This window comes from Aotus nancymaae, unplaced genomic scaffold, assembly GCF_030222135.1.
Source record: "Aotus nancymaae isolate 86718 unplaced genomic scaffold, 86718_ANA_hifiasm-v0.15.2.pri h1tg000108l, whole genome shotgun sequence".
NCBI lineage: Eukaryota > Metazoa > Chordata > Mammalia > Primates > Aotidae > Aotus > Aotus nancymaae.
The window spans coordinates 40,871,204-40,893,786 of record NW_026988523.1 but is presented as its reverse complement, the minus strand read 5'-3'; the positions used below and the strand labels follow the sequence as shown (position 1 = coordinate 40,893,786).

General features: G+C 42.2%; 1 protein-coding gene across 6 annotated transcripts in view; it reads right to left on the bottom strand.

The window, feature by feature from the left end:
• The window catches only part of CUNH1orf226 (chromosome unknown C1orf226 homolog), a 385,517-nt gene that overhangs the window by 229,357 nt on the left and 133,577 nt on the right, over positions 1-22,583 (bottom strand). Inside the window, exon 1 of one of the 6 annotated variants that reach the window (XM_012468861.2) lies at positions 10,759-10,777. The exons of the other annotated variants lie outside the window; for them this stretch is intronic. The gene's annotated coding sequence lies outside the window, so the exon portion shown is untranslated. Of the gene's footprint in view, positions 1-10,758; positions 10,778-22,583 lie in introns of those variants that run through there. 6 annotated transcript variants of the gene reach the window in all.

Below are 22,583 nucleotides of genomic sequence, written 5' to 3'. Positions count from 1 at the left end.
GGATATACCAGAAATTAAGAGGCTAGAATAACTTAAATGTCTATCCAGGCAAAGATTCCATTAATGAATGAAGATAAGACTAGGACAGTCATCTGTGCGGGAAAGGAATGACCTGTGGTTACGGGAAAAGCAAGTTTTCCCAAAATTTGGAGCTGAGGCCTGACCCCAGTGAGTAGGGTTTCAAAAACTAAATACTGCAAAGGGATTTCCCCTAGTATTGATCAACAGTTTGTGCTAATACACTGAAGAGCACAACTGGCAAGCAGTGAGCACGTTGCAGTTTGGCCCCCAGGGCACAGCCCACCATGGCCAATTGGGGGGCAACACAGCTACTGAAGAACCTTACAACTCGCTGAGGTAAACAAAACCACTTAGATCAAATAGTGTGGTCAGATTTAACTGTGGTTGCATTTTTCCCCTGAGCTCTGCTGGTGCCATGCAGTCTGTCAACAAGTCAGTGACCCACAGCTAAGGATGACGTGAGGCCCAGATTCGTGTTTGCCCAACTTCACAGTCCCTCTGACCGGGGGCAGTTCCCATGCCCTCTCTCCTCGATGCTGCACAGCTGATGGCTCCTGCCCTGAAAGCCATGTAGTCAGGAACACACAGGCCTTGAGGGGCTCATGTTCCCTCAGCCATCACATGAGAGCTGGGGCCACAGGACTGAGCAAGGTCACCCATCATGAGGAGCCCGGGGGACTATATGGTCCTCCCACTGAATCCCTGCAGACCAGGAAAAGGGAGGCTGCCCAGTGGACCCACCATTGGGCCTGAACACAAATACCCAGATGGGACCCATCCCCACCCTGTTACCCTGACCCTGGCCCATTGCTCCCTCCTCAGGAAGAGGCATTGGTGGACTGAGAAAGCCAAAGGAAACATGGGGCACAGGGAGGACAGAGGCAATGCAGGTGGAGAGAAGAGGCAGCTTCATAGTTTTGGACAAGGCTTCCTAATAAGGGGCTCACATTAAGATGTCTGCCATCTTCACTCCACAAGTACCTCCTTCACTACATCAGCCACTACCCCAGCTGATATGTGTGTATACATGCAACACACACATTCACACACAGTCATGGTGCACATGTACATGCACACCTCATAGGACACACACTCACCTCACCCCACATCTCCACTGACCCATCACACTCACACCACACACTCATTAGCTCTTCTTCCCTCCTTCCCATTCATGCAAAGAAAATCACTAATCTAAATACCTAGGAATTAGCTTAACCAAAGAAGTGAAAGATTTCTACAATAAAAACTATAAAATGTTGATGAAAGAAATTGAAGAGGACACAAAATAATGGAAAGATAATCCATGTTTATGGATTGGAAGAATCACTATTGTTAAAATGTCTATACTACCAAAGCAATCTACGATTCAATACGATCCCTATCAAAATACCAATAACATCCTTCACAGAAATAGAAAAAACAATCCTAAAATTTGGAGCCATAAGAGACCCAGAATAGCCAAAGTTATTCTGAGCAAAAAGAACACAACTGAAGGAATCACATTACTTGATTTCAAATTATGCTACAGAACTATAGTAACCAAAACAGCTTGGTACTGGCATGAAAAAAGACACATAGACCAATGGAACAGAATGAGGAACCCAGAAACAAATCCATACATCTACTATGAACTCATTTTTGACAAAGATGCCAAGAACATACATTGGGAAAAGAACAGTGTCTTCAATAAGTGGTGCTGGGAAAACTGGCTATCCATATGCAGAAGAGTAAAAGTAGACTCCTATCTCTCAGCATATATAAAAACCAAATCAAAATGAATTAAAGACTTAAATTTAACCCTCACACTATGAAACTACTAAAAGAAAACATTGAGGAAACTCTTCAGAACATTAGCCTGGGCAAATATTTATTGAGTAATATCCCATGAGCACAGGCAACCAAAGCAAAACTGGACAAATGGGATCACGTCAAGTTGAAAAAGTTTCTGCACAGCAAAGGAAACAATCAACAAAGTGAAGAGACAACCCACAGAATGGGAGAAAAAAATTGCAAACTTTCTATCTGACAAGGGATTAATAAACAGCATATATAAGGAGCCCAAACAACTCTGTAGGAAAAAAAATCTAATAATCTGATTTCGATATGAGTGAAGTATCTGAATAGACATTCCCCAAAAGAAAACATACAAATGGCAAACAGGTACCTGAAAAGGTGCTCAACATCATTATCAGAGAAATGCAAATCAAAACTACAATGAGATATCTTTCACCCCAGTTAAAATGGCTTTTATCCAAAAGACAGGCAATAACAAATGCTGGCAAGGATGTGGAGAAAAGAGAACCCTCACATACTATCAATGGGAATGTAAATTAGTACAACCACTATGGAGAGCACTTTGGAGGTTCCTCAAAAAAAAAAAAAAATAGAGCTACTATATGATCCAACAATCCCACTGCTAGGATACCCAAAAGAAAGGAAATCAGTATATCGGAGAGATATCTGCACTCCCAGATTATTGCAGCACTATTCACAATAGCCAAGATTTAGAAGCAGCCCTAAGTGTCCCTCAACAGACAAATGGCTAAAGAAAATGTAGTACAATGGAGTACTATTAAGCCATGAAAAAGAATGAGATTCTTTCTATCATTTGCAATAACACGGATGGAAATGGAGGTTAGTGAAATAAGCCAGGCACAGAAAGACAAACCTCACATGTTCTCACTTATTTGTGGGAGCTAAAAATGAAAACAATTGAGCTCATGGAAATAGAGAGTAGAACGATGTTTACCAGTGGGTGGGAAGGGTAGCTGCTGGGGGAGGGAAGGATGGTTAATGAGTACAAAAATATAATTAGGTAGAATGAATAAGATCTAGTATTTGATAGCACAACAGTATGATGACAGTCAACAATAACTTATTGTACATTTAAAAATAACTAAAAGACTATAATTGGATTATTTGTAACATAAAGAAAGGATACATGCTTAAGGTGATGGATATCCTATTCACCTTGATGTGATTATTATGCATTACATGCCTGTATCAAAATCTCATGTGCCCATAAACCTATGTACCTCCTACCCACAAAAACTAAAAAATAAATTTTTAAATAAAGTAATTTTTTTAAAAAGAAAATCACTAATCTGCCTTTCTGAGAATGCATCTGGAATAAATAACCTGTTTTCACTATAGCTGCACCTCAGGGTCATCCAGAGAGATTAAAACAATATTCAAAGTAGGATTCAGGTCCGCATCTCCCAGACAAAAGCTAAATATCCACACTAACAGCATGAATCAAGAGCAGAACCACAATGCCAGGGAAGCAGAGGAAGGATTAGAAAGTCTACTGCGCAGAGCAAAACCAGAGGGTGTGATATGTGAATACTTTCTTTATACATATGACACCACAGTGAAAAGAGCACCTTGGTAACTAACCATTACCACCTCCACAACTAACTTCTGTCTATTCCTGAGTTTTCATCTTGAGCAAAGTGTAAGATACCACTTTGTAAGACACCAGACACACTTGCTGGGGGGTGGCCCTTATAACTGCTCTTCTGCAGTAAACTGAACTCAGGCAGCACACTCCCACTGTTGACTGGAAGGTTAGCTCAGTAGGTAGATGAGGTTCAGTCTAGGAGTCAACAAACTTTGGAGATCCATGCTCTGTCGATTCCTACAGGGGTCAGGCAAAACCAATTCCTGCCTTCAGTCAAAGACTGATACATTGGTGACAGGTGATCACTCTGAAATAGAACTCCTTTTATCTGTCTCTTCTGCAGGGTGCAGGCTTCCACAGATTCCCAGAACAATACAGCTAGGTTGGCCTGATGCCTGGGAATTGGAGGAATATATTTCAAAATGGAAACACACTTTCTTCCCCTCCTTCCCCCATGTTCCTCCTCATTCTGATTTGTAGCCCCCAGGAAATCCACCAGTTTTTCAAGCATGAAACTTGAGAGTCATCCCTGAATATGCTTCTCCCTTATCCACCATAGCTAATCAGTGACCAGGACCTCCCAATTCTCTCCCCTCCACCTCTCTGTCTACACTACCACTGCCCCACCCCAGAAAACCTTCCTCTCTCACTTTGTCTACACAATGGCCTCCTTACTGGTTTCTCCACTGCCCACATGGCCCTCTCAAAACTGTTTTCCATGAGGCTGTCAGAGTGATCTCTTTACAAAGCAAATTGAGTCATCTTATTCCCTTCTTTAAGAACCTCCCACACTTGCTTCAATTTGCTCTAAAGATGGCAATCAAAATCCTCAGCATGGCCTACAGAGCCACATGATCCAGCTTCATCTCACACCAGTGGCCTTGCCAATTATTCAGAAGTTCCTCAATCACAGCCTATCTTCTCACATTCAAGGGCATCTACACATGCTCCTCCCTGTGCACAGAACACTCTTCTTCTACCCACTCGTCCCCTAACCTTCCAACACTCATGATCCTGTAGATTTCTACTTCATCTCTACTTCCCCTTTATTGACCCCCAGGGTAGGTGAGATGCCCTTAGCGGGGACTCCCATGGCTCCCTGCAATTCTCCCGTCTAGAGCACACAGCTAAAACACATTGTAGTCATCACTGGCTGGCTGTGCTTCCCACAGGTCCAGCACACAGGAGATGCTCAAAACACAACTGACAGTGGAATCCTCCAAGATGAACACAGATTCACCCCAAGTGCCCGTGGGAGAATCTCCCCTCTGAGGAGCATCCTGAGTCCTGGATTCTGCCTGGTGTTCCAGCATCTGAGGCATCAGCCTGCTCCTTCTAGCCCTCCATTCTACCCTGTATAGTCTCACAGTAAAATTTACTTGACTTTTATCCAGGTACTTCAACTGGACCTAAGCCAGATGCTCTTACAGTAGCACATGCAATTCCTGGTTTATTGAGAGGGATGGTATGTTAAACCTTCCTGCTGGTGGATTTTTAATCACCTGGCCTTCTGTAAGACTTCTGTAGCATTCCTGCATCTCCCCTTCCAGGAATCCCGGCTGTGAGACATCAGACAGGGCCTCTATTCAGAACACTGACCACAGAGCTTAAAGGGAAATAAAGTAAAGGAGTTTAAAAATATCAGGGCCTGCTTCTTTTCCATTAACATCTAGAAAGAAAAAAAAAAAAAACTATACAGAAGATGCAAACTGCATAGGTAATCAAGATATGGGGTTATCTGTAGCTGTTCTCTCTGTGGCTGCATCTGCCAGACGAGCAGGAGCTAACTGCAAATAAAGTTAACTGAAGGACTTCAAATTTTTATAAGTCTCTGCGCAACCTCAGCCTCAGGACTAAGTTAATATTTCATAAAGTGCTTTCATTTTCTTGCTTCTACCCTATTTTCTGGAGATTGGCTTCTAAAGACACTGATAAACTGTACTGTTGTGCCCCCAGTACATGAATCACAATATGAAAAGTAGCAAGACAGCACAGCTTGAAACATTCACCAATATAATCACCATCTACACACTTGTTAGACTCTCTGCCATCACCTTCTTCTGGAAACTCCCTTTATTCACAACGTTTATGTTGAGTGCTTCCAGAGACAAGGGAAAAATGAATATATCAATCAAAAATAAATGCATCAGATTATTCTGCTTCTGATAAAGTTGGAGTACTTAGTATCAGACTAAGCCTCCCACAAGTAACAAATAGGAACTCTGAACGAGATATATAAAAAATAGCTCTGCATAGAATGTAGGACATAAAAAGTGAACCACAATATAAACTGTGAATGTTAGTTCATAATAATGTACCAATATTGGCTCATCAATTGTAACTAACGTACTACACCAATGCAAGATGTGAATAATAGGGAAGTTGGGAAGGAAGGGAATATATGAGAACTCTGGCCTTGCCTCTCAATTTTTCTGTAAACCTAAAACTTCTCTAAAAAATAAAGTCTAAAACTTGTTTAAGATAATAGTAGTAACTTGGAAAGTCCTGGAAAGAGACCAAAAACAGGCAGAGATTACGGGAAGTCAAGCTTTGAAAGAAGGGAACTGTTCTTGGTGAGGCCTGGGTGTTTGGCATCCTCCTCTGACAGCACAACCCCACAGACACGGCGCAGGCTGGCTGGAGCTCAGAGCTTAAAGCGAGGGCAGGCAGGAGGGAGGCACAGAGGGGAAGGCTTCAAAACCCCAGCTAGGTCTTCAGGACCCCAACTGTACATGTGCTCAGAAAACTCCAAGAAAGCCAGCAGAAGGGGGCAGTTGGAAGAACAAGAAAATCGAGTGGAGATTTTAACTGCTGCCCACCTAAATCTGCCCAAATCAGGGGAGGCAGATTTAGGATTTAAGACCAGCCAAGTTAACTGTTAAGAACAAGAAAACATGCTTCAGAAGAGGCTAGCAGAATCTTCTGTTGTGGGTCTGTTAAAACCCCACTGACTAGCTAGTGCAGGCAAGGCCACAGGAAGGACAGGGCCCCCAGAAACAGACATAATGTAAAGGTCCCCACCTCTGCTGTACTCCCAGCTCTCATCTCCTCTTTGAAGCTGCTAGTCTACAGCCTCCGTCCACAGCATATACCATGTGAGTTTCAGGGGTCCTTTTTTACAGAGGACAACGGAGCCCAAAGCAGTTAGCAGATGGTGGAGAAGGGGCTCAGTCTCCCCCAAGATCCTGGCTTCTAGTCTGGGATCCACACCCCTGCATTCTTCCCAACTCTCTCCCTTGGGGGTCCCAAATGCAGTCTGGTCTCCCTGCCCACATCCTCATATTCCCCTTATCTCATCGCACTGTATCCTCTTTCTCCAAAACACACACAAGCACAAAGAAATCTGATACCCTGGTTGTGCCTAGAAATCCCTGGCTGAGATTGCCCATCCAAGTTAGTCCCTGAACCTATCCTCTGTCCTGACAGCTTCCAGAAACAGAGAACCAAAGGAGCTTTCCAACGGACTTTCCAAAGGGAAAGCCCTTCCCTGCCTGCAGAAACTGCTCTTGTGCACAGCTGAGCATCCTGCTGAGCGGGATTATGAATGTGACCAGGGTGAAAGTTCTCGCCTCATTTAGCATGGAACAAAGCAGCATTAACTGCAGCAGCAGGAGCGGCCCCAGATTCCAGGGCACACACTCAGCCAGTGACCTTCTACTAAATACTCTGGGGGAGGGGAGGAAAAAGAGAAAAGTTGCATCAGGGTGTCCCACTCCCCACTCCTGAGGCTTGCTCAGTGCTCTCCAGGTGCTAGGGCGTAAGGGACGTGGGGATAGGGACTGGAATAGCACATGTGGACATTTACCAGCATCCTTGCTCTCAATTGCAATCAAAACAGAAGCCTCAGTGCAAACCCCCCACCCACCCCTCACATACACCAGAAAAGCTTCCAAAATGCTTGAAATGCAGCTGCACACCACGTCTTCATTTATTTGTAGTCTAAGAGGAATGAGGCACTTATATTTCTTCCTCTCTCTCCCAGCCCATCTGAAAAAGGAAGCACTATTTGAAGGCCATCTGATGCAACTGTGTCACTATTGATCAGTAGCTCAGCGGGGGCCGATGAATGTGCCGGAGATCACAGCAGAATCCTTCCTGCTCCTCAACATTAAGGGGCTGGGTGCAAAATAATTGTGATGACTTGTCTTTATGCTAATGCCATGCAAGTCTCTAAAAGGGACACAGGGTAAGACAGAACAATCCAACCAGCTTGCCCATGGGGAGGCTGTCTCTTTCAGTTCTTTTAGTCTCTATTAGCAAAAGCTTAGATGGGTTGGCCTGATTATTTTTCTTTATTTTTTTATTTTTTATTTTATTTTTTTTTTTTTGAGACGGAGTTTCGCTCTTGTTACCCAGGCTGGAGTACAATGGCGCAATCTCAGCTTACCGCAACCTCCTCCTCCTGGGTTCAGGCAATTCTCCTGCCTCAGCCTCCTGAGTAGCTGGGATTACAGGTGCGTGTATTTTTCTTTATTATGAGGGTCTGAGGGATACAGCAAAGAGGAGAGGAAAAAAGCAGAAAGACAGAGAAACTGTTCTGGCCTTTCAACTCTTAGCTCCTGAATAAACACCTCAGCTTGGTGATTAAAATCTCTGGCTCATGTCACAGAGGCAGGTGTGAGGCAGAGGCCAGGCTGCACTCTGGACAGGCAGCACTTTCTGCCGTGCCTACCTGGGATGCTGACTTGACCAGCAGGTTATTTTCTCCTAGGGAAAAGAAAGGCCAATGCATGGTGTGAGGCAACAGGATACACTTATAAAGGCTGTATGATCATTAAAATCATCACCTGTATCAGGTAAACCAGGAATGGATAGGTGAACAAAGGTCACCAGAAAACCAATAAGGAAGTCAGATCCAATGACAGAGTTTAGGTGGCCTCAAATATGATTTGATCTAACCCTTCATTTTATAGAAGGGAAAATCAAAGCTCAGAGGAAGAATGATAATGTAGCTTGTGGCAGCAGAATCAGAACCAGTGTAGGACTCCCTCCCCTGTACCACCTCGCTAATACTTCAGTAGGAAATAAGCAATCAGGATGCCAATGCCCCAGTAAGGCCTGGTTCACCGCATTAAACTCAAATTGAGCTAGATGAGGATGCCTGTGTATGGACACCTGAATGGTCAGAAGGTCAAAAACACATCCGTGAAAAAGGATGCGGCATCAAGATTTGCAGGGAATGAAACGGAGATCTCGATTTGATTCATTTGAATGACTCTGGAAATGGAATTAAAGGTATACATAAATAAAAATGGAGCCATGACACTGAAGAAGGGAAATGGTCATCCAACTACTGGAGAAGAACAGTAAACTGAAGAAATCAGAAGGCTGGAGGATGACAATAGAGAGATCCCTTATTCTTCACATGAAGAATGAAAGCACTCAGCTTTGCGCAGCACCAACATCCTGTACCTCCTAAATTCTAAGTATTTAAACTCACCAAGCCTCTGTTTCATTCATGAAGTGTACCTAGTATCTGTACTACCTACACATCAGGGTTGTCATAAGAATCAAAATTAGATGGGCCAGACATGATGGCTCGCTCCTGAAATCCCAGCACTTTGAGAGACCGAGGTGGGGGGACGACTTAAGCACAGGAGTTCAAGACCAGCCTACGCAATATAGGAAGACTTCATCTCTATACAAAATAAAAATGAAAAAAATTAGCTGGGCATGGTGGTACATGCTTATAGTCCCAGCTATTCAGGAGGCCATGGTGGGAGGATCGCTTAAGCCCAGGAGGTCAAGGCTACAGTGAGGCATGATTGCACCACTGCAAATCCAAATTCAATAATGCAGATCGAAGTTTTATAGATTATAAAATATTATACAATCATAAGGAGATAACATTCTTTGTATTATCATGTTCTTGCTTTGTGGGCCAAGGAAATCTTAAAGGTACAGAATTTATAGCTTTACAATAACAACCTCCTCGAATTCTACAGACTAACGGCCGTACACAGAGGTGATCTAAAATGCCAGAGTAAATGGAAGGGCAGAATCAAGAAATTAGTCTAAATAGAATCAAAGAGGAGTGAAGATGGAAGTGGTGAATGGCACAAGCAGAGTGTCACCAGTGACCAGACCACACAGACAACTGGCAAACACCCCCACCAGCCACCCCTCCTCAGAGAATGGCTAACTATGACACTGCTCACAGAACCTCATGAGTTGGGCTCAGTTTGAGGTAAACACACTGTCATACTTCCCTACTGATTGAGCAGGTTGTGACCAGGAAAAGCCTTCCTGGAGTTGGAAATGTGGGGTGTGCAGTACAGTCATTAACTATTTGTCAGCTGCACTGCTGAATGAAACCCCATAAATGAGTAAAATTTCCAGATAATTGGCATGTTCCTCATTTAAATATAAAGTTTTCTATATTTTAAACTCTCCTGATTGGAAATCTCTCTAAAATATACTCCACACTGTCCTAACAATGGAGTCTCTATAAGCTGGAATAAGCTTTACATACATCATTTAATGTGTAAGCTACAAATCAGCAATGACCCTGTGGGAAATGGTTCTAGACTGCTATTAATACTATACCTTTTGAGTCCTTGAAGCTGATTTTTAGGATTTTTCTAAAGCTTTCTACACTTTAACAGAAAGAAAGATGACAATATGCTACATATACTTTTGCCTTTGACAATGACTGTCCTCCAATTCCCAAGAAAGTACTAGCAAGACAAATTCAGCAACATACAAAAAGGACATTACACAATGACCAAGTGGAATTTACCCCAAGAATAAAAGGTTGGTTCAACATACAACCATTTGCTCATCTCAAAAGACAAAAAAAAAACCCACATTTGACAAAATCCAACACCCTTTCATACCCTTTCATGATTTAAACACAGACAAACAACAAATTATGGATAGGAAGGAACTTCCTCAAACTAATAAAGAGTTTCTACAAAAACCCACATCCTATTTAATGGGTGGACACTGAATGTTTTTCCTTTAAGATCAGGAACAAGACAAGGATGTCCACTCTTGTCACTTCTATCCATCTTCCTTACAGAACCACTGTAAAGATTAAATAAAAAAAAATATGAAGTAATTGCCATTTAGATCTTCTTTCAGCTCCACATTTAAGTTAGTTCTCCCTGTTATACTTGATTCCACTCATCAGAGTTGTGAGTTAATCTGTTTGATTCTTAGATTAACTGTGCCTCCACAAACTAGACTGTATTGGTAGCTCCAAGGTATAACTGTTGTTGTCATCACCGTATCCTGAGCGTACAAAGCTTGGCCCACCAAACAAATGAATGGACAAATGATAGTTTTTCCTGTTTTTAAGCAAGAAACTTTAAGATGTTATCTAGTTCTTTACCTACCTCAGGCAGTCCCACACTTCCCATACTATAAAGGCTCCATCTTATTACCCAACTTCCTATGGTGATCCACCCAACAGTCCTCATAGCAGAGGAATTAATCATTCTCATTAACATCAGCAGCAGCATCACAAAACAGCAACTACTTCTACAATGATTTTTTAGATAAGGTAATCCAAGTAAGCTAAAGGCAGTAGAAAGTCTGAGAAATCAAATCCTGGCATTAATTCCTCTAACCAAATGGTGGAAAGAGAGAGAGCAAGAAAAGCCACAAAATAATCAAAGAAATCGATCAAAGAGAAAAGAGTATACAAGGGTGGCCACTGAAAGGAGGCACAGGTGAGGGGCACACATGGACAGTGAGGACAGATTTTCCCAGAAACAAAGAGGGAAGAGACATCAGCACTAGAAAGCAGCTCTGAGGTCTTTCGGCTCCACATCTTGTTTTATTCCAACAAGGCAGGACTGACTAATGTTCAATGATCAGGAGTCTTGTTCAAGGTCACTCAGTTACAGAGTGAAAGTGAGAGAGACTATGACCCAGGTATCCTGGCTTCAAAGCCAATGCTCTAAAAATAAAAATATATATAAGAATCACATGGAAAGGCTCATTGGTTCCAATTCCATCTCCACCACTTTGTAGCTGCTCTATGAATTTGAGCCATCTGGTCAACCTCCCTGCACCTCAGCTTCATTATTTATGAGGTGAAACTTCGCAAGATTATCAGGGGGATTAAATGAGACCATGTAGGGAAAGCACCTAGTATTTCATACTGAAGCTCCATTCCTTTATTTAAATATTACGGAGCATTTTCTATTTGTCAAAGATAAGGAGGCAAGAAGAAAAGAGGTTGTAAACAAACAACCTACAGAATGGTAGCAAATATTTGCAAACTATGCATCCGACAAAGGCTTAATAACTTAAACAAATCAACAAGCAAAAAAACAAATTCAATAAAGAGTAGGCAAAGAACATGAATAGACACTTCTCAAGAGAAAATATACACAAAGCCAACAAACGTGAAAAAATGCTCAGCATCACTAGAGAAATGCAAATCAAAACCACAGTGAGATACCATCTCACACCAATCAGAATGGCTTTTGTTAAAAAGTAAAAAAATAACAGATGTTGGCCAGGCTGTAGAGAAAAGGGCATGCTTATATACTGTTGGTGGGAATATAAATTAGTCCAGCTACTGTGGAGAAGTCTAGAGATTTCTCAAAGAACTAAGAGTTGAACTACCATTTGACCCAGCAAACCCATTACTGGATATATACCCAAAGGAAAATAAATTATTCTACCAAAAAGACACATGCACTCATATGTTCATTGCAGCATTACTCACAATAGCAAAGGCATGGATTCAATCCAGGTGTCCATCAACAATGAATTGGATGAAGAAAATATGCTACATGTGCACCATGGAATATATTCAGCCATAAAAAAAGAATGAAATCATGTCCTTTGAAGCAACATGAATGCAGGTGGGGCCATTATCATAAGAGAATTAACACAGGAAGAGAAAATCAGCTACTGTAGGTTCTTACTTATAAACGGGAGCTAAATAATTGGTATACCCATGTAACAGACCTGCACATGTGCCCTTGATTCTAATTATATATGTATAGAATGACTATACTCTGTCCTAGCAAAGAAGTGATTGTCTGGAGGATCTTGAATGAATACAAAAGGAACCAGATAAGAAAAAAGGAAGTAGTCCTGGATGAGAACAGAAGGCCTGCAGGCAAAGGTCTTCTCTGGTACACAGAGAAATGCTTCAGGAAACAAATGTAAGACTGCAGGCTGGGCACAGTGGCTCCTACCTGTAATCCCAGCACTTTGGGAGGCTAAGGCGGGTGGATCACTTGAGGCTAGGAGTTCAAGACCAGCCTGGCCAATATGGTGAAACCCCATCTCTACTAAAAATACAAAAAATCAGCTGTGCATGGTGGTGCACACCTGTAATCCCAACTATTCAGGAAGCTGAGGCATGAGAATCACTTGAACCAGGGAGACAGAGGTTTCAGTGAGCCAAGATCACACACTGCTCTGACCTGGGTGACAAAGTAAGACTTTGTCTCAGTAAGACTGCAACTCTGGCTAAGAAATTGAACCTCAAATCACACGGCTTGCCTCCCATTCTGAGAGATGCCAATGAACGACAGCAAGGGTTCAGATTTGTCTGACAAAAGCTATTTTTAAGGAGGAACTGATATTTTAATAAAGTTTTTTTGTGGTGAAAGATTCATATTACCTACCACAGAGCTAACCAAACATCCCCGATAGAGGTCCCTGTTCTTCCCACAGTTATTCCACTGCACCAGTGGAATCTCTTTCTCTTCCTCTCATAACAAAGCCTTTTCAACACTCCCTCCATATATCCCATTCAACAAAGCAAAATCCTAGAAGTCAGCCTCCAACTGCTCCTCCGGCACTGAGACCTGTGAACATCTTATTGTCATCAGTCCTTTCCCATTCATAGAATACGTGTAAGCCCCTGACAGATAGTGTCCAGGCTTGTCTTTGGAATGGACAGCATGGTAGAGCTCCCACCCACAAAAACGAAGAGGAAGCAAGCCACAGGGCCACACTGGCTTCCAGCCCAGAGAAACCTCTGCAATCTTTCAGCACCAAACAGAAACACAGCATATTGCTGGTTAGAGCCTTGTGGTCTTCACTCACCTCATCCCTAGAGTTCTGGGAGGTCCCAAGAAGATAACAACTAAGGAGGGAATGAGGTCAAAACCCAGGATGAGCTGAGAGGTAGCCACTAGGGCAGAGGGAAATACAACACGCCCTGAGCCAGGGCCCTCATCCCCGAGGGAGCCTTCTGCCAGGTGCTTACCTATCACGAGCTACATCACTCAGATTCAAGAAGCAAGGGCAAGAGCGGTAGAGGTGGAGGCCAACCAGGAAGTATCTGTAAGTATAGTTAGGTTGACCAACCATCCCGGTTTGCCTGGCACTGCCCTGGTTTTAGCAGTGAAAGTCCCACATCCCAGGAATCCCTGGCCTTGTGTGAACCCCTCACTCTGGCTAACTGCCCTAGATGCAGTGTCCCCTCCCCTTCCTCAAGAATGGTTTCACTAGCAAGACAGTAAAACACCCCTGGCACAGCAGGGCTGCTGCAGGTGCTGCCTGCAGCCTTGCCAGCTAAGCACACGACCTCTCTTAGAGAAGGGCTTTCTCAGTGCCTTGGCTCCTAAGTGCAGTCATGGAAAAGTAAGGAAGAAACGGGTGCTGAGACAGCAAGCTCAGCCCTTCCCGATGGTCCCCAAGCAGACAGGAGCCCAGGCCTGTGGCTCCAGCTTGCCAGGGTCACAGCGATGTTCTTCAAAAACTAGCACTCAGCCACACCAGCTTCTCCCTCCACCATCTATCCAGGATGGATCTGGGGAACCAAATGAATAAAATAAAATGCTATTCAAGGGTAGAACACAACAATTATTAATAACCTCATATTAATTTCAATGTATGTATTTTTATACAAATTCTAAAAACTGCAAAACCTTCCCACCCATCTCCACAAAGTCTTATCCTCTTGGGCCACTCTGCCCACATTTACAAAACCAAGCCAAAGGGAAACCACGTTTCCCACCATCACCACCTCCCAGGACTGCACAACAGAAACTTAAACTAACTGCAATCTCCTGAGAGAGCTTGAGCAAGAACCACCAGGCTGTTTCCTCTGAAAACCTGACTCACAGAAACTATGTGATAATAAATGATCATGATTATTTTCATCTGTTAGGTTTTGAGGCAATTGGCTAATAATACACTGTGCATATTTGCTACTCCAACTAGAGTTTTATTTACCAAATCAATAGATTATGCATTTTAAAAAAAAAAGGAGGTGTCAATGCATCCTGTTTCCTGGGGTTACATTTAGCATTTAATGTGAGGTATCGAGAGTGGCTTCACTGACCACACCAGCACCCCCTCTTACCCACCTAGAATTCTCTCACAGACCCATATGTGCTTATGTACGCACTCCAAACCAATCAGGGCTTGCTTGCTTTCCTTTAAGGAGGGTGCTCTGTCTGTGGATTCCTAAGTGGTTATGTAGAAAGGAGATCAATATGAGCAGCCACAAGAGAAATGCCCGTCGAGGTACACAACACAGCAAGACCCAATTACATGTGTGTGTGTACACAGGTGCATACATGAAGGCTCAAGGGAGACCCTGAGCAACCACGGAGGGGAGAAGGCATGAGTTTTTTTAATTCATGAGACAGCAGAATGAGGGGCAGGCAACTGAACGAGAAGAAGATGGGTTTTGAAATCAAGCAGAGAAAGGGCAGAAAAAGATCCTTGGCTAGGTGCAGTGGCTCTTGCCTGTAATCCCAGCACTCTGGGAGGCTGAGGTGGGTAGATCATCAGATCAGGAGTTCAAGACCAGCCTGGCCAACATGGTGAAACCTCATCTCTACTAAAAAATACAAAAATTAGCTGGGCATGGTGGCGCACACCTATAGTCCCAACTACTCGGGAGCTGAGGCAGAAGAATCGCTTGAACCCAGGAGGTGGAGGTTGCAGTGAGCCAAGACCATGCCACTACACTCCAGCCTGGGCAACAGAGCAAGACTCTGTCTCAAAAATAAATAAATAAAAATTAAAAAATAAAAAAGATCCTCATATACAGATTTTTGAAAATAAAAACACAGCTCTAAGGTTTACCTCTAAGTGCTTCATAGCAAAAAATGGTTAGCAACAACACTCTGTGCTGATCCCAAACAGCAATCCTAGAAACCATGGTGATAGATACCATTAACTCTGATAAATAGATAGAAAACCTTCCAGAAGCACACGCCAACCCAGATCCAGTTACACTGCAAGCAAATGGCGAATCAGTAGTGCCATAGATGTGCAGAAGGACAGACAAACGGCTCTCAGGGCAGCAGGAGTGGCCCAGAATTGGAATGTGCTTATCAATCTCCCTTGAGCCTTCACAAGGCTTGTACACACACAAGACCAAGAAGAGACAGATGGAAAGAAAATGTTGAGAAGTGGCATTGTTGCAGGAGGCTGAGTGCAAATGCGAATTGTGCTTTCCTCCTAATCTGTGACAGGGATGTCTATCAAAGACAAAGTCAAAGAAGTAAAGGAAGATCCACTCCAACTGTCAGCTCCTACCTCCACTAAAACCAAGGCCCAGGAGGACTGAAGGTAGAATGGAAATTCAGGTATCAAGTGCCAAGTTGATGAGGATCTCAGAATCTTCATGAACAAGTCCAAGGTGCTTTTCATATGAGTCACTAATTCCTCAGTAGCAGACTCAGAGCTGCTGCACTCTGACCTGCACTCTGGTTGACCCGCTGTATTACACCTCTTTCTAAAATTCCAGAGCATGTTTGGAAGGGCAGTATTCATCCCAGAAAAGCTAGGAGGTACTTCTGTCTGCTCCAAGGCAGCTCCCTTCATGCTACAGCCAGCTGAAAAGCAATTTTTAAACAAACACACAAAAACACAAACATCTCACTATGGTTCTTCTACCAACTTGTCTCTTTAAACTCTGGCAAATCACCTGACATTGCATTTCCTGTCTTTGAAAGGTAAAGAGTAGCCATTTACCCGCCTCAGCAGCATGGGAGAAAAGAAAAAGAACACATCTGGAAAGCGGTGACAGAATGACAGTAAGCCTAGGGTATTATACCAGCAAGACAGAATCTGAAGTTCTAACTTTACATTCTTATTTCCAAAAACTGCTGGTGATTCTATGTTTTTCCATACAATATGGTAATCTACAAGACTGAAGTGCCATAAAGAAAAGAATGTCTTATATTTATTTTGTATCTAGCCCAGTACTGAGCACAGGGTAGGTATTCAAAGAATTAAGAGGTTAGATAAGACTTGGGAGGATCATGAGCCTAGATTTATATCATAAAATACTTGCTCAAATAACACCATACATTAAAAAAAAATTAAATAAAGAATCCCCATCTCAGTGGCTATTTTCCTGCCCCAGAACTACCTACCTTTCTTCTCTATTATACCTCTTCAGATTCTACCCCCCTTCAAGATCCAGCTCGAATTGCATTTTCGTCCCTATGAAGTACTCCCTGACTACTCCAGGCCAGTACCTGGAGTAGCAATACCCTGTTCCCCTGAAGAATGACGCACAGCATTTTTTGAGGCCATTTTTGTAGTAATAACGGGTTGTTTTAATGTCTTCATTTACTTCTATAAGATAGCTTTCCCTAGACTCCCAGAATCTCAGGATTCTAGACTACATTATATACCTAAATCATATCCCCTACAACACTAGACAACAGTTGTATATACACAGGAAAGTAAATAAAAAATAATTTTTAAACAAATTTTAAAATGCTTAAAGTTCCTACTACAAAATAATCAATTTTTAATCTTCCATTCCTAAACAAATTTAAGTAACATGGACGAATCAAATGAAATGTGGTCCACTACCTGCACAAAGTTCATTTAGGAGGGGGCTTTAATGTTCCCAAAAGTCAGCCTGTTTGCCACTTTTGGAAAATTCAGTTACCATCTCCGAATTTCCAGAGGTCAGAAGTGTTCAAGCCACCCTCATGCTTTAAGGCAGAACCCCAGATGGTGAGAGTAATTGTATTACAAAGCAAACCTGGGTCTGCAACCTCCCTGCACAAACCTGACTACCCCCTTGGGAGATGCAGAAGGCTTCCGTTTCTCAGGGTCCAAAATAAATGCCAGTTCTGCAGACAGAACAGGTGTCACCCCCATCAAGATTATATCCACAAATCCAGGACATTTGTACCAACTGTTCCTGTCCTCCAGTACTGGAAACCTTCCAGAATGAGAAATAAATTCATCTTCCCATGATTCCAAGAGCCTGTCTTTCCCCCTTGCAGTATAGGAAAGTTGAAAACCTTTGCAGATACTCAGTATGCACACTGTCCTTGAGGAGCCTGCAGCCTGACATGACCCAGCCAGTCCTTCCATCAGCCAGCAACCATTACCTCCGAGGACATAAAAACCAAAAGACATGACATCTGTCTTCTAAGCGTTAACATAGAGACATGTGATTCAACACTGACAACGTGCTAAAGTCACTGCTGTAATAAGGTTATATCTACCAAGTCCAGTAGAAGCACAGGCAAAGGGCAAAAACACCTAATTCACTTGAGTGCAAGTCAGAAGGACTCATAGAGCAGATAATTTTTGAACTTGAAGGATGAATAGTTGGTTGGGTAGACACAGAGAAGGTGGCCCATTCTAGGCAAGAACACCAGCGTGCACAAAAATGGAGAGTTGAGTCAGCATGGCCTATTGGTGTGTTCAGATGCTACAAGTCTTCTGCCAGGTGAGATGAGGCTGAACAGGCAGGCAGGGTCAGGGCATGAGGGCTTTGCATTGCTACTCTAAGTCATGAACAGTTACCTAAGGATTTTGAGCAACAAACTTTGATCAGGTTTATATGGCTGCTCTGTGGAAGATAGATTGGAGGGGACAGGACAAGAGACCAGTGACATATAAAAAGGATCCAAAACAGAGCAAAATAATCAGGGATAGGATGAGAGGATATCTGGGAGGTAACAGGGACAAGGCTTGGAAAGTGATCAGATGTGGCTGTTAGAGGGAGATGAATTCAGGGTAATTTTCAGGATCCCTTAATCCTTCCACTAAATGCATCTCTACATCTTAACCTTTTCCTACTCTCCTTCCTCTCCTCCCCCATTTATAGCACTATAATCTTGCTTTTTTTTTTTTTTTTTTTAAGATTGGAGTGCACTAGTATGATCTCAGCTCACTGTAACCTCCGCCTCCTGGTTCAAGCAATTTTCATGCCTCAGCCTCCCAAGTAGCTGGAATTACAAGTGCACCTCCACTCCTGGCTAATTTTTGTATTTTTAGCAGAGCTGGGGTGTTGCCATGTTGGCCAGGCTGATCTCGAACTTCTGGCCTCATGTGATCTGCCCACCTCGGCCTCCCAAAGTGCTAGGATTACAGGTGTGAGCCACTATTCCCAGCCTAGTTTTTCTTTGAGATAAATTATCCATTATACCAGGACTTGCTATGACTCACTGCTTAGATTCATGAATTTAGCATACATGCTGCCTTAGCTTTTAATGACTGTTTCACCTGTGTTTTATCCTATTAATTGAATTCTTTTTTTTTTTTGAGACGGAGTTTCATGAGATACAATTTTCTGAAAATGTCTTCTCTTCCTTCTGTCCTCCCCAGTTAGCTCATCTCACATCAAGTTCACGGGGCAGGAACTGGTTCTAATTCTATGTTCTACTTCATGCCAAGCATGTTCTTGGCACTCGTTGAATGCCGATTACTTCTACCGGCCACAAAAATAATAACAACAATCTATAAATACCTTGGCTTCCTGCAGTTGAGAGGAATTAACCACACTGCAATTAAGGTAAAGCTGGAGAAAACATTTAGTTAGCAACTTCTCAATACAGACAATAAGATTAAGGCAATAAATACCAGTTCCAACATATTTCTTTGGAGATGTTTCATAAAATAGTCCAATAAAATGCTAAAGACCACCCAACACCACAGCAGAATGTTAACCATGTATGAGTCACTCAAAAGCTAAAATTGAACAGATTCATCTATCATGTAAAAGGAATAGAAGAATAATAAACATCAATAATTTATACTGCTGCCAGATTATAAAAAGGGAGGTTGTTCTAAAGTCTAGTTCACATAAAATATCACACTTTTAGAATAAGACAGCAAGAGAGTATGATTTCATTTATAGACTTTTAGAGAAAACTATAAATGGTTTCTGGGTTCAGGCATAATGGTAACTAAGACAGGTATGATACCTATGACAATTGGTCCTAGGCAATAATCAATAGATAGATAAAGGATAAAATATGACAAAACATTTGTTAAGATTGAAAGGTCTTCTGGGGTAACTTAGGAAAGCATAACCAACACAGCTCATCTAATAAAACGACTTGTCTTTGTTAATACAGTTTAATTCGAAATTTCAAAGATTAAACCCAAGAATATAGACAAATTAAGTGGACTAATATAATAAGCACACACCTGAAAAACATTTTAGGTAAATGGCTGCTACAGAATGAACGCAGATGGGATCTAAAGCAATGGACCCAGAAATCTCAGCCAACACGTGATATTGCAATATTCCATGATTTACTATCACATGGATCTCACTGACACAGAAGTTTCCATTAGGTGCCAAGTCAAAAGAGATTACAAAAGTAAAGACAAATAAATGCACAGCTCTAACAGAAGAGCCAGAGCAAACAAGGAAATTGGGGCACATTCAGGCAAAGTGGAGAATCTCAGCAAGAAGAGAGCTCTGGTTTCAGAAACAGCCCTTTGTTCATGGCACCCAGAACATTGGTAACTGGGGAAAACTGAAGGAGTGTAGAACCGGAGAGGGGTCGCTCATAGATTCTCAGGGCTGGAGGAATCGTTATGGAGACCTGTGGGTTGGGAAGCTCTGCTATAGATTCCCATTATGTCATCATCAAAATATTTTATACCAATGACAGTTTCAAACCAAGTATACCACTACTTTCCATATTGCTTTAATGAGCTAAGATTAGGCCGAACAATTATTAAGTGCTATTATTAAATAATAATCATCCGACTCCTGTGATCTCACTTTATCAGATAATTCTGTCCAAAGGCATTTTTCCTGTGTTTCACTAGAGCTGAAGGTCAGGGAGAAATCTCTACTTTTTTTCTTGACTTTATCTTTCTACAAAGGTCATTTCTCCTGTGATGATCTTATCGAGGTGGGTAGAAAATGATTTTACATACTAGCATCACTTTGTATCCATCTACTCTAATCTTTCCAGATGTAAGTCTTCCCATCACAAGTTTCTTCCTATGGATTCTCTTGCCTTGGGAGGCATACCTGAGTTGCATTTCCTCCAATATGCTTCACCTTCCCAAAGAACCCAAGGATGCCATCACTTTCTGTTAGAGGGAACATTATGTTTGGTATAGTACATCCAGTATTTGGCAGAGTCAGGCGTCCTTCACCCTCCCAGGAACTGTACTTTGAAACTTTCCACAATCCTCCACTGTGATCATAATGTTTCAGCCCACCTTCCCGGCAGGCCTAGGGATCACATGTCTGGGACACACACATGCCATTACCACCAAATAGATTTCCTGATAGTCATTTAAAGGACACTTCACTGTGCAGTTTACAGTTTCAAAGTATTTTCACACATCTCATTTGATCCTGGTGACAATCCCACAAAATAAATAAACAAGGGTGCTACCTCTATTTCACAGATAAGAGGCCTAAAGATTAGAGAAATGTAAATACTCGCCCAAAGTTTCAGCAGTACGAGGATTAAAAGTCAGACATACTGACTGAGGCCATATGTAAAATCATCTTCTGTCTACCTTGGTGCCTTTTCCTCCTCTCTTTATCTTAATCTCATCCCCACCACCACCAAAAGAAAAATGCCACCGGATAACACTAGACCTCACAGAAAGGTCCAAGAGGCCCATAAAATGGGCTGTTTCTGGTGAGCTTGGACAACAGCTAAATCAAATCACCTTTGAATACTTTCCAACCTCCCAGGGAAATGTCCCTGCAAGGACATTGCACTTTGGATCAGTCTGTTTACCAATTTAAATGAGAGCTTCTTTCTATGGGAAATCACAGATTTAACTATTCCTGGTCCACATACCTCAACAGCTGATATAATAAAGACCCTAATATCTCTGTGCTCCCCGTTCTGCCTTATTGCGGCTTACTGCATTATTAAAATGCAGCTGATTCTGTGACAAGTAACAAGCCACAATAGGGCAGAAAGAGGAGCATAGAGATATTAGGGTCTTTATTATATTAGTTGTTGAGGTATGCAGGCCAGGAATAGTTAAGTCAGTGATTTCCCATGGAAAGAGGCTTACTTAATAGTTATTTTAACACAGTTATTTACTTATTATATATGCTTCGTACTGCACTGAGAGCCCCCAGAACTAAAGATTCCTTGAAACTCCAAACCTAGCACCTAGCACAGAACACAAGCAAGCATTCAAACATCCGATCAAATATAAAATATGCATTAGTTCTAAAAGGACATGCTTCCCACTATATTCACTGGCCCCTGCCATGCAAGTTTGAAGGGGAAACTCCTCCAGTTGCAGAAAATGGTAAGAAAATAGGAAAGCATTTCTATTTCACTGACAACTAAGTCTTTTTTCTAAATCTGTTTGCCTAAGTTTCAATTTTCTTTTATCTATAAAAAGATGAAAGGGAATTAAATTTGTAGATGCCAAATCTGGACTACCCAACCTACTTGATCCCAATACAAAAACTCTGTTAGGTCTAGAGTAAGGACTGAGGCTTAGTATTATTTTTTAAAATTCCTTAGATGATTCTGATGATCAACAATCCATTCACTCAACAAACATTAGGGTACACACTAGGCAGAGTTTTTACTCAATAAAACTGATGTGTCACCTGCCTGGCTGACCACAGAGTCAAGTTTTAAAACACTAGACTAGGTGACTTCTCGGCAGTCTCATTCTTCTCTATAAAAAGGAAGCCTCTGAAAAAGCCTCTTCCCTGCCTTAAACGAGTCTTGCTCTGATGGAAACCTCAGCAGAGATAGCCTAATGTACTTGTCTGTTCTTCCTATTCTTGGGAGGTGGCAAGAACAGGGCTTTCAGCAGGTGCCAGCACAGTCACAGGGCTACTGCCTGAGAAACAGAGCAGGGCAGCTGAATGCTCAACACCTGTCATTCTAAAGCTCTTAACTGCTCTTGAAAGGTAAGCAGTAAGTATCCACTAGGTACAAAGGACCACAATTCATCACAGAGGTGAAATAAAAACTCACATATTTTTTATTGAGCACTGTGGTCTCTAATGTCAGAAAGA